Raw genomic sequence first — 13,091 nt, 5'->3', positions numbered from 1 at the left:
TTTCCAACCCAGGCTTGTGAGCTGTGAGATTGTGAACATGTTTCCTAACCTCTGTGAGCCTCTGTTTCCTCATTTATGAAACAGAAATAATAATACATGCCTCACAGGGTTGTTAAGAGGGTCAAGTGACATAGTGCATGTCAGGCTGTTAGCAGTAATAGGTGACAAGGCTTCTAACTATTGAATTCTGTTTCCCTCTCCCCTTTTTCTAACTTATCTGTGGCTGTAAATAGACACTTTGAGGGATTTAAATGTACAGTGTATATGTTCCATGAGACCCAGAACTTATCTGTATCCCCAAGGAATATTACTTAGCACATAGTTGAGGTTCAATAAATATTTGTTTAATGAATGAATGAACCATTGGTCTCTGCCTTTGCCTAGGGAAATGGCCAGTATCTGCTCTTTGATGGATTACTTAGTCTAAGAGGGCACTTCACCTTAAGCAAGTTCTCAGCTAGCCTGCTGCCTGACGGACCATCCTGCCTCTGCACAGCACCCTCTTAGTATAGTCATGTGTTGCTGAGTGACAGGAATACCTTCTGAAAAATACAACGTTAGGTGATTTCGTCATTATGGGAACATCACAAACCTACTTACACAAACCTAGGTGGTATGGTCTGCTATACACCTAGACTATGTGGAATAGCCTATTGCTCCAAGGTACAAACCTATACAGCGTGTCACTCTACTGAATGCTGTAGGCAATTGTACACAATGGTAAGTATTTGCGTATCTAAAAACAGAAAAAAGGTACAGTAAAATATATTATAAAAGATTAAAAAGCATGCATTTGTATAAGGCACTTGCCATGAATGAACCTTGCAGGACTGGAAGCTGCTCTGGGTGAGTCAGGGAGTGAGTGGTGAATGAATGTGAAGACCTAGGACATTACTGTACACTACCATAGACTTTATAGACTTTATAAACACTGCACACTTAGGCTACACTCAATTTATAAACAAATTTTTTTATTCCTTCAATAATAAATTAGCCTTAGTTTACCGTAACTTTTTAACTTTAAACATTTTTTAATTTTTTAACATTTTGTCTCTTTTATAATAACACTTAAAGTACAAATATATTGTACAACTGTACAAAAATATTATTTATATCTTTGTTCTTTAAGCTTTTTCTATTTTTTTTTCTTTTTAAACTAAAACACAAACACACACATTAGCCTAGGCCTCCCCACAATCAGGATCATCAATATCACTGTCTTCCATCTCCACATCTTGTCCCACTGGAAGGTCTTCAGGGGCAGTAACACACATGGAGCTGTCATCTCCTATGAGAACAATGCCTTCTTCTAGAATACCTCCCGAAGGACCTTCCTGAGGCTGCTTTACAGTTAACTTTTTTTAATAAGTAGAAGGAGTATACTCTAAAATAACAACATATAGAATAGTAAACACATAAACCAGTAGCATAGTCATTTATTATCAAGTATTATGTACTGTACATAATTGTACGTGCTATGCTTTTATATGACTAGCAACAGGTTTGTTTACACCAGCATCACCACAAACACGTGAGTAATGTGTTGCACTACAATGCTGCACTACATTGTTACAACAGCTACAGCATCACTAGGCAGTAGTGACGGCATGGCTCCACAGAACTTTCGGGGCTGTGAGCCGTGAGGCTGAGGGCAGTAGGAATTTTTCAGCTCCATTATAATCTTATGGGACCACTGTCATATATGTGATCTGCCGCTGACTGAAACATCGTTATGTGGTGTGTGACTGTACAAGAAGACAGGCCAGTTCTGCGCAGTTCTCTTAGCCAGTTCCCTGGCAGAGTGTCTCAGACAGGTAAAGTGAAGTTAGGGAGTGGGTGGGGCCCTCTCTGCTCTGCCTCCAGCCCCAGATTTCTTTCTGAAGGCCAGAAGAGCCCTGACTGTCCCAGTGACCTCAGGACCAATTCGTCCATTAGGAGCAATAGGCACAGAGGGCTTTTAGGGGCCCACAAAAATGTTTTCATTTTAATTTCTTTTCAAATCAGAAGAAAAACAAATTGCTTATATAATAATAAATCTGGCCTGTATTATATTAATTTTTATACCAACAGTCGTAAAATTTTTTAAAAATTTAATGGAGGAAAAGGCTCATGAAGGCAAAAGCCATCAGGGCTCATGAAAGCCAATAGTGCAGCCCTCGCCGACCTGAGCAATACAGCAAAACCAGCCAAGCACTGAACTGCCCTGGGAGGGGCTGCTCCCAGGCTCTGCCTGGTCAGGGCAACCCTCGGTTTAGAGGCAGAAGGCTATCCAAACTACCTCAACCTCTTAAATAAGGTGTACTGGGCACCGTATACCTCCTCCCCTCACTTAATGATACAAAATAAGGGAAACAGCATGATCTCACTCATTCGTCTCCCAAATAACACAAACCCAGGTGTGACCTCATCCCCTGACTCTCAAGTAAGGAAAGCTCATCAATGATCTCAACTTTTTCCTCAAAAAGCAAGCTCACCCATGGCCTCCCCCTAGTCCAGGCAAGATCAAGCCTGATGTCACCCTCCACCTCCCAATCCCTCCACCCATATCTGGCTGGGTTCCTCCTCCCCCTCCCCACAGCCTAAGTCTCCTCATCCCACCCTCTGGCAGATGACACACTCCTACCCCACTGCTTCTCAGAAGCGGCTCTGTCTGAAGGTGTGGGTGTCTGGCTGGACGCTGCTTCCTCTCAGCCCCAGGGCCAGGCAGCCTTCTAGAGACAGCATGGACCCAGCACCTAGGCAGTGACTTAGCCGTGGCAGCAGACAAAAATTTATTCAAGGCTCAACACTAAAAGGGGAGTTTTTAGGCAAGTCTGAAGAAGAGACTGAGCCAACTCAGGATGAGAAACTAAAAAGCAAAAGGGGAAATCCAGGGCTGAGAAATTCCTAGAAAAGAATTTATAACTTTGGCTGGGAGAAGGTTCTCTGAGTTGACAGGACAAGGCAGGAACAGCCCTCAGCCACACAGCTTGCAGCCCTGAGTACTGTGGAGCCATGACATCTGTTTGCCCATGTGCCCTGCTCACCGTTGTACATCCTCTGCAGGTACTGTGCATCTGCAAGGAGAGAATGGCAGGCCCCTGACAGCCTGGGCAGCCCAGGTAGGCAATGGGGGACTCAGGACCCAAAGAGCAATACCAACGGAATCTGTAGCCCGGATTTGATCTGTGAGAAAGGGGCAGGACAAGGAAAAAGTTAACCTTGTAAATAAGTCTGTTCTGGCAATATGTCATTAGTTGGGGAGATTGTATGGTGTAAGGGTAGGGGGTTTGTGGGAACACTCTGTACTTCCTGTTCAATGTTGTTGTGCACCTAAAACTGCTAAAACAAAAACAAAGTCTAATTAAAAATTGGCTGAGAAAACTACAACATAAAGCTGTTCTGTGGCCACAGAGCCCTGCCTAGCATCAGAAGTGGTTTGTTCTAGGTCAAGAGGAAGACTAGATACGCAGGACCCACCAACCAAGGCATTGTGATTGTAGGAGTCCCAAGAGATGAAAGCTCTCCTCTTCTCTCAGACCTTCAGCACAACTTTTGGTGTTAAAATTCCTTAACCATGTACAAATTGCTTTGCATTCTACTGCTAAAGAACAAGTGCCATGCAAATACTTAGGGAAGAGATAGACTCTAACATATGAATAGCTGAAAACAGATCTTTTCCTAAGAAAAAGATTTCATATTCTAAGCTTCTGTTTCCTAATCTGTGAAATGATAACAATATAATCTGTCTGATGCAATGTCCTCTGGATCAGTTTGTGTTTGTTGTTTTAAATACAGATAGGCTCTCGCTATGTCTCAAATTCCTGAACCCAAGCAATCCTCTAGCCTACACCTCTCAAAGTGCTGGGATTATAGGTGTGAGCCGCTGCACCTGGCCCCAGATCAGTTTGAAGTGAGATCTTTACCAGGTCACCACATTTAAAAGAGCTACCTTCCCCTCCTCAACTCTCACCAGCATTTCCTAGCACCCTTCGTTTTATTTTTCTATATAACATTTATCATCATTTCCATATCATATATTTTACTTTTTAAATTCTCTTACCTCTCTCCCTTTGGAATGTAAATTCCATGAGGGCAGGGATTTTTGTCTGTTTTCTTCTATATCCTCAGCACCTGGAATATTTTCTGGCATATAGTAGGTCATCAATAAACACTTATTGAATGAATAGTTCATATAACATCCTCAGCACAATACCAAGTATGTGATCCCGTTAACAATTATTTATTTTCTTTTCAAAGCCCTGACAAAGGTGGCATTGTCCTGATGCTTTGGGAGGACCAGTGTGAAACTAATTGTTTGGTTTTTCATCTCTGCTCCTACTTTCCTCACATGGAGGTCCTCTCAGGCTTGAGCCAGGTAGACCAGCAGCTGAGCTAGCCTGAAGGCAGTCTCTGAAGTCTGGGCAAACTGTCCTGGCTTGGCTTTCTCAAATGAAAAACAAACAAACAACAACAACAAACCCTTTTCTCTATTCACACTTCTGATGCCAAATGTGTGGGTCATACTGAGCAATTCTCCAATTCTCTGGGGACACCAACTGGGTGCTGGATGTCCACTTTACTTCAATTATGACACTGGTTAGCTTGTGCTGACAGTTAACACAAGCCCCACAGATTAAGGACTCAGTCCCACAAGACTGCCCCCACTTCATTTGCCAATTGCAAGTAGTGGGTCTCCAGGTGACCCATAACTTCCGGCTTGCCTACAGATCAGGGGCTCTCACAATCCCCTAAGCTTTCATTATTTTCTGCAGTGGCTCACAGAACTCAGAAACATTCTACCATTACTAGTTTATTACAAAGGAGAGTATAAGGAATACAAATGAGCACACAGACAATGCAGTACCTGGAGGGAGGTCCAAAAGGGTACCAAGTACAGGAGCTTCTGTCCCCATGGAGTTGGGGTGCACCACCCTCCCAGCACGTGAATGTGTCCACCAACCCAGGAGCTCTCTGAACCCCGTTGTTTAGGGTTTTTATGGGGGGTTCATTGTGTAGATATGGTTGGTTCAATCACTGGCTGTTAGTGATTGACTCACTCTCCAGCCCCTCTCCCCTTCCAGGAAGTTGAGGTGGGGAATGGGGAAGGGAGATATGGCTGAAAGTTCTAACCCTGTCATCAAGGCTTGGTCTTTCTGGTGACCAGCCCTCATCCTGAAGCTGGCTAGGGACCCCAGGTACTAGTCATCTCATTAGCATAAAAAAGACACTCATCACTCTGGAGATTCCAAGGTTCTTAAAAGCTCTTGTGCCAGGGAACAGAGAATAAGACCAAATATAACAAATGGTGCTCCTCTTACTCCTATCATTCAGGAAATGATGAGGGTTTTAAGACTCATGTGTCAGGAACTGGGGTAAAAGACCAAATATATATTTTTTATTATGTCAGACAGCTATAGGCAGATGATTCAAGGGGCACAGTTATAACTCTAATGCCTTTGTGCAAATTATAAAAAGGTGGCTCCTTCAGGCCCATGGATTGGGAAAAAAGCTTTTATTCCTCTGGGCTGAAACATCTCTGAGACTGGGGAGAAAGGCAGTGCTATAATTCAGCCCACTGTCTTCCCTCCCCCTCGGCTGGACACTTTAGTGCAGTACAGAGACGGCACAGCTGTACCTGGGGCTATGGGAGAAAGTGGTACTGGGGGCCAGGGATATGTGGAAGACAAAGTGCCTCACCCTTACTATGCTCACCCCAAGGATGAGACTCTTTTTCTTTCCAACTGCAGTTTAATTGTTGTAGGGTCTCCTCAGGATGATGCTCACCTCCTGATCCTTCTCCACCCTGCCTTGCCCTGTTCCAGGCCTGTGGTATCAATACTTAAACCGAGCTGACCTAGGAAGAATGCCTTTCTTGGGTGTAAAGATTGAGCAAGCAATGGACAGAGCCATTTGAGGAGGGGCAATGTGTTGTCATGGAAAGGCCACACATCCTGGAATCAACTGACCTGGTATGGTGGCTTGATGGGTGTCAACTTGATGAGGCTGAACTGCATTTCCCAGAATTCCCTTTGCTGCGTGTTTCCCATTAGTGTGGACCACAGGAGATATCGTGTGAAAGTTGGAGGGAAGTAGTGAAGCCACAGCCATTAAGTAGCTCACACATGTCTATGTTGGCATGAATCTGCTGGCTCATTTGCTGGGTCCTCCAAACACATGGATGTTTTTGCCTTCCCAGAGCTCTCCACTGTGAGAGCACTTGCTGTTGTGCACCAGCCCCACCTCCTAATACTCCACCTTGGGATTAGGATTTCAATACATGAATTTGGGAGAGACATAAACATTCAGTCCATCGCAAATCTCTTGCACTCTTAGCAGACAGCTAAATAAACCAACCCTGTCCCTGTCCATTGATCTTCTTCTCCCAGTTAAAATACCAGCATTTTCTCAGGACATTTGAAAGCTAGTGCTTTTACTCAAAGAAAGAGTATGGGTAGAACCTGTAGGCACCTTACTAGGCTAGTTGGGGAGGTATTTTGGGGTGGTTCTCTCCCAATCCTACCATAAGCAGCATCATATACTTGATTTGGATTCATAATAAAGGTGATTATTTGTGACTTTATTAACAGGGAATATAAATGCCTCAAAGAAGGCTTCCACTGTTTAAAACTATTTTCCAATTTTCTGAGTTTGCTGGAATATGAGGTTATTCAGAGAAGGAGCCCTCTTGCAACTCCCTGGCATCTTACCCTCAGTTCCATCTGCATTTTCCACTCTCAACATCCACGCATAAACAGCCAGCATCCAGCCACTCTCTCCCCTTTTATCCTGCTGTGTTATCACCCTGTCCTCCCTCTGTCTTGTCAAAAATGAGCAAAGGCATATTAGTCACCCTGGGACAGCTTGACACGGAAAAGGTGTCCTTTCAAAATCTCAGAATGTCACGATGAACTAGTTGAGAAAACAGTATGATGGACTGTACTGGCTTCTCCAAAGTCAGCCCCTGTGGAAAAATATTGAACATTTGACTCATTCACTGACATTTGGGACAGTTAAATGGGAGAGGAAAAAAAGAAAGGAATGAATAAATTGCTTCTTTTTCCTCCATAGGTATCTGATTCAGGCACCAAAGCTTATGAATCTTGGAATATAGTCAGCTACAATCATGGGTTATTCTCCAAATGAAGAGTCCAAACACTGGCAAAATAAAAAGCACATTTGGTCCATCACATTCCTAACTATAATGGATGCTGAGAAATGGATGCACTGTAACAACCCGCAAGTTTCCTGGTACTGCTGCTGTCATTGCAAAACCATGGCTCCTTCAAAGTATCCATCTCTTGCCTCTGCCAGAAAAAGCCAGCCGTTAACAGAAACTAAACCCAAGGTCACTTACTTTCACATAAAGAGAATATTTTGGCAGCTGCCAAAATTCATTTTTCTAATGTGCACTTACCCAATAACTTAAGCTTGGCATCCTGGGCAGAATCCAACTTGGGTAATTCCATTTTCACAACCAAATTCCCCCAAGGAGTTTGAGCTGAACATCACATTATTCTTCACTTCTCCGGCTATCCTCTCAGTAATCAAACGAGTGCTTTTCATCCCTGAAGCGTCATGGAAATATAGGGGTGGGAGTTCAAAAAAGGGTTTCTTCTTAAGAATATAGTGATGAGAGGTTCCATTATACGAACTTAGTAAAGTCCTTTGGAAGTCAAGACTGGTTTCATTTTTTAAATTATTATTTATTTATTTATTTTTTTTGAGATAGAGTCTCGCTCTGTCACCCAGGCTAGAGTTCAGCGGCGCAATCTTGGCTCACTGCAACCTCTGCTTCCTGGGTTAAAGTGATTCTCCTGCCTCAGCCTCCTGAGTAGCTGAGATTACAGGTGTGTGCCACCACACCTGGCTAAATTTTTGTATTTTAGTAGAGATGGGGTTTCACCACGATGGCCAGGCTGGTCTCAAACTCCTGGCCTCAAGTGATCCACCTGCCTCAGCCTTCCAAAATGCTGGGATTACAGGCATGAGTCACTGCACCCAGCCTGGTTTCATTTATTTAACCAACAGGTATTGAGGTTTGTGCCAAGTGCTGGTCTCAATATTGCAGGTGCAGCAGGACATAAGAAAAGGTTTCTGCCCTCAAGAAGTAAATATTAGAATAAGTATATGAAATAGGGCTGGAGAGAGACACAGGAATCAGACCATTAAGGCCATGATATGGAGTTTGGATATTATTATAAGTACAGTTGGAGAGTATTAGTGGAGTGATGATCAGATTCAGGGTTTTTAATAAGATCACTGTGAAGAGGAAGAGCCATTGTACAGGATACCTGTGGAACCAGGGTCTTAACCTTCTGTTGTTTTCCATTGGAATCTAACCATTCTAGGAGTCAACACAGCTATGGCCAGATTTTCCTCCTTGCCATTCTTCAAACAGCCTTGGATTCTCAGTAACTCAAGAACCAAAGAGTCCAAAGCCATGGTTTGACCAGACGGATCATCAGCACCGCTCCACGACTGATGCTGCTTTCCCTTCTTCTCTAGCCAGCTGTACTTCGTGAGCTCCCTTTGGTCATTCAGGACACCAGAAACAAATAAACTAAGAAGCATTAGTTCATCTCCATGAGCTGCTCCAAGAGCTTTAAATGTAGGTCAGTTGCAAAGTCCAGGAGCAGAAGTATGTATACATATATGAGACTTATTAAATGGTGGCATTCTGGGAAGAGCATCACCACTGATAAAGAATCATTGAAACTTTCTATTTCTGTGAACAGTGGTAAATATAAATCTTAAAGTCATAGAATCTGAGAGTGGTAGAGGACTTCAGTGGTCATCAAGTCCATCCTCCCACCCAAGGTAGGATTATTCTATGTGGCCCTGACAGGGAGTCTAATGTCCTATATCCCTCCCATATCACATAAAAATATCAGAGGAGTCAGTTTAAATGCACACTGTTCTGTTGGCTAGGGAAGGCCATCGACTGTGACATCTATTGCCCAAAGTTGCAGTCTGAAGGGCCAAATAGCAGATAGAAAAAGTTATGTCTTAAAGAGGGGTAAAGGTCACAACCTAGAAGGAGAACACCAAATAAGCTTGTCAATCTCAGCATCAAATTGGAAGAAGGTTATCAAGTATACAGAGCCAGAACAAGAAGATACCCAAGATGCTGATGGGTGACAAATATGGACTAAGTGGATTGGAGGTGAGCACATTTGGAGGGATTTCTGCAGGTTCTCATGATAAATTTTTTATATAGTTCTCACACAGATTTATATAATTGTGCCAGGTACTTTTGGAGGATCTAGAAGGGAACTTCTGTCTTGCTTCTGCTAAATGATCCCTGTCTCACACGGTGGCCCATTCCATCATTAGGAAGTGCCGACAATCAGAATATTCTCCACACCCTCTTCCCTCTGGCCATAGATCTGTTCTTGAGTGACACGCAGAGCAAATCTAAATTTCTTTTTCTCATGATGACCTTTCAAATAATTAAAGCAGATCCTATGTTCCCGTTCAATATTTCCTGCTCTAGGCTACATCTCTCCTGATTCCTTCAACTGTTCTCAGATGATGTAATTTTGTAGCTTCCAAACTTTCAAGTTGGAAAGGGCCTCAGAAATTCAAGTACAGATCTCCCTCTTTTTCCGGGAGGAAGATAAGGTTTAGAGAGAAGAAATGCAGCTTTGGGTAGAGGTGGGGAGTAGATTTTGCCCAATGTCATCTGGAAGTGGCAATTTCAAAACTTAAACCTGAATCTCTTCATCTGAAGTCTAGTGTTTTCCCCATATCTTTCAACAAACCTCAGGATCCTACTCACTTTCCTCTGGATTCATTCCAGCTTCTCAGTCTTCTTCTTTAAAGGGAGCCCCTTTTGTTGAACCCACCAGCAGATGTGGTCTAGCCAACCAAGAGAACAAGGGGATTGTTATCGATTTTATTGTAAACTTCATACATCCATTAATGCTGCTATGATTACTTTAGATTTCTTTGGCAGGCCCTGGTGATTCATACTGAGCATGTGGTTAACTAAAACCATTTGTTTTGTGTGGTTTTCTTTTACTTGAAATGTGTCAAGGAAGGTATTTTCCACCTTGTACTAAAATAGTTCATTTTTAATTTAACAAAAGTGTAGGACTTTATATTTAATCTTCCTAAATATCTCTTTGTTAATTTAGTATATCTTTCCACCCAGTTGAGATATTTTTGAATTTTAATTCTATCAAACATATTAACTAACCATCCATGTTTTATGATATACATAGATTCAATAAGCACACTGTGGCAAAGACAATTCTTGCCAAATATGCCATGTACTCCCTTGCTTTACCCAAACGCTGTTGCAATTGGGTTGGAGCCATGTGACTTCCCCCAGCCAATGGACGGTGAGTAAAGGTGATGTCATTTCTGGGCCAAGGCATTTAAGAGACAATCTGATTCTTCTATTCCTCTATTCCCCTGATGCAGAGACCTTGAACGCCATATGTTCTAGACATAACTGTAGGTGGAGCTTACATGAGCCTGTGGCAATACATTAAAGATATTTGACTATATTCTATTAATTCAAATTTGTATCAGCTACAAATTCATTTCCACCCAAAAACATCATTAAAGATTTAGGTAAATGTTGAATATGTCAAATTAGCTTTATTTAGCCATTCCACAATGAATACATATCAAAACATCGTGTTATACACCATATGTGTATGTGTGTGTGTATATGTATATATGTGTGTGTGTATATATATATATGTATACATATAGTTTCATATAGTTTGGTTGTTTTTTTTTTTTTTTTGAGATGGAGTTTCGCTCTTGTCACCCAGGCTGGAGTGCAATGGCATGATCTCGGCTCACTGCAACCTCTGCCTCCCAGGTTCAAGTGATGATTCTCCTGCCTCAGCCTCCCAAGTAGCTGGGATTACAAGCACCCGCCACCAAGCCCAGGTTGTTTTTTTTTTTTTTTTTTTTTTTTTTAGTAGAGACGGGGTTTCACCATGTTGGCCAGGCTGGTCTCAAACTCCTGACCTCAGATGATCCACCCGCCTCGGCCTCCCAAAGTGCTGGGATTACAGGCGTGAACCACTGAGCCCAGCCTAGTTTTTATTTATCAATTTAAAAAATATTTTAGTTAACTGCCTTGTTAAAATCTAAATACATGAAGTCCCAAGAACCATGGTAATCCACTAAAGGTTTATAAGCATGGGCATGATATGATCAGATTTGCATTTTAAAGATGCATCTGGGTAGGGAGTGATTGGAGGGAACTAAGACTAGGAGCAGGGAGAAGAGCTAAGAGGCTGGTTCATGAGCATTTGAAAAGGGAACTGTGGTTATTGGAGCCAATGTGAGCTCACTACAACAAAGTTCTGTCAAAGTCACCTCTTTTTATTTTTGCTAGTGTTGCTAGACTGGTGTGTTAGAGAGATGACAAAGTTCATAGTCCTGAACTTCTTGTCTGCTGCTCAGTTTTGTCCTGCCACTCAGGTTTGTCCTGTCCCATTCTCATTCTCTGTCCTCTAGCCACATGGACTCCTTTTGGTTTACTTCTGTGTCTTGAGGAGTCTCTCAGATGCTTTTGCAGAGGCTCTTCCCTCTGTTTAGAATGCTTTTCTACCCTGTCCCCTTTTCCAGGCTAATTTCATGCTTTAGATCTCAGTTTTTTCAGAGAGGCCTCCTCTGATTCCCCAAAACTAAGTTAGATCCCCTTGCTTAAATCTTCATTGCTCCAACCCCTTTCAAAGCATTCAGTGCCACTGTAATCACTTCTTACAAAATCACTTTTTCTTTTGACACTAAAAATTCCTTGAGTACAAAGGCCACTTCTGTTGTGTTTACCATTAGGAACTTAAAATAGTGCAAAGTAGGTGTTCACATTTGTTTTATAGGATTATCTAATCATTTGTTCTGGAAATGTGTCAGAAACCTGTGCTAAACCGTGTGAACTACAGATTTTAGAATCTTTTTGTTCTTTGCCCTTCTCCAGATTCTGAGCATTTCCTCTTTCTTGCAGCATTTTTCAGAGATTACTGACAGTGGTTCTGTGTTGCAACAGCAAGTTCTCTCAGTTGTCTGGGTTGTCATTGCTTTAGTGCAGGGATCAGCAAACTGCAGTCCAGCGCAAATCTGGCTAGCAGCCTATTTTTGTAAATAAAGTTTTATTGGAACACAGCCATGCCTATTTGCCTATTTCCAAACTGTCGATGGCTGCCTTCACACTATAACAGCAGAGTTGAATAGTTTCAACCAAGACCATATGGCCTGCAAAGCCTAAAATATCACTTCTATAGAAAAAAATTGCCGACCCCTAGTCTAGTATAAATATTTGAGCTCATTTAAGACAGCTAGTGATTTCTTTGTATTACCTCATCAATATTTGACTTCTTTTCATCTTTGCCCATCTTTGATCTGCCTTTACAATTTGGAAATTATTCTATTGAAGAATTCAGAACAAAATCAACAGCTGCTGCCCATAGTCATCTGCTGACGTAAGTCTTCTGCCCCATGTGGTGCCTGCTCCACGTTGTTCTCTTTGCTCTATATATGTCTAACAAAGCCCATTTTATTGCCCTTAGAATTTTTATAAAATGTATTTCACACTCTGCTTCTTTTTGCAGGTTATATTCTGTCTTGATTATGCACTCCTCCTTCCTACAATTCTTCATGACCCTTTAAGAACTCACCAAAGAGCTCTCTTGGTAGCCAGACACTCCCTTTGTTCAGAATCACTTCCACTTGTGTTATCGGAATTTTATTTTTGAAAGTCATCTATCTCTCATTAATGAGTCTTTAGATCAGGTCTTTAGATTATACCTGTGAGTTTTTCTTTCTCTTTTTCTGAAATATCCAAATGTTTCCGTGAGAGTTTTGAGGGCATGTCAGAAGTCCAGATATCCTTAGCCATTTCAAACTCTCGGATAACAATCCATTCCACTTCTATTCCTCCTCAACCAGTTATTCTGCTTGGTCAGTGTTATGGTTACATTGTAGTCCCTCAAAAAGATATGTTGGACCCCCAGTACCTCCAAATATGAGTTTATTTGGAATCAGGGTCTTTACAGAGGTCAAGTTAAACTGAGGTGAAAAGGGTGAGTGTCTGTGAGCACAGGGTTCTGGGAAGCATAGAGACAGATGCCTGACTCAGAGTCTGA

The 13,091-nt window shown here is 42.1% G+C and overlaps 2 long non-coding RNA genes across 3 annotated transcripts; one reads left to right on the top strand and one right to left on the bottom strand.

Annotated features, from left to right (window-relative positions):
* Positions 1 to 921: 921 nt before the first annotated feature.
* Positions 922 to 6,700, bottom strand: LOC134808971 (uncharacterized). Its single transcript, XR_010153325.1, has 3 exons — positions 4,043 to 6,700; positions 3,027 to 3,165; positions 922 to 1,384 (listed from the first exon to the last, which is right to left on the bottom strand). It is a non-coding gene; the product is annotated as an uncharacterized LOC134808971 (long non-coding RNA).
* On the top strand, positions 5,866 to 10,881 carry LOC134808970 (uncharacterized). 2 transcript variants are annotated; one of them, XR_010153324.1, is made up of 3 exons: positions 5,866 to 5,951; positions 7,051 to 7,327; positions 8,331 to 10,881. It is a non-coding gene; the product is annotated as an uncharacterized LOC134808970 (long non-coding RNA). The 2 variants fall into 2 exon arrangements; XR_010153323.1 differs by lacking the exon at positions 8,331 to 10,881 and having other exon boundaries at positions 7,051 to 7,658.
* The last annotated feature ends 2,210 nt before the right edge of the window (positions 10,882 to 13,091 follow it).

The sequence above is a fragment of the Pan troglodytes genome, chromosome 1 (genome assembly GCF_028858775.2).
Source record: "Pan troglodytes isolate AG18354 chromosome 1, NHGRI_mPanTro3-v2.0_pri, whole genome shotgun sequence".
NCBI classification, from domain to species: Eukaryota; Metazoa; Chordata; class Mammalia; order Primates; family Hominidae; genus Pan; species Pan troglodytes.
This window is presented reverse-complemented; position numbering and strand designations above follow the sequence as displayed.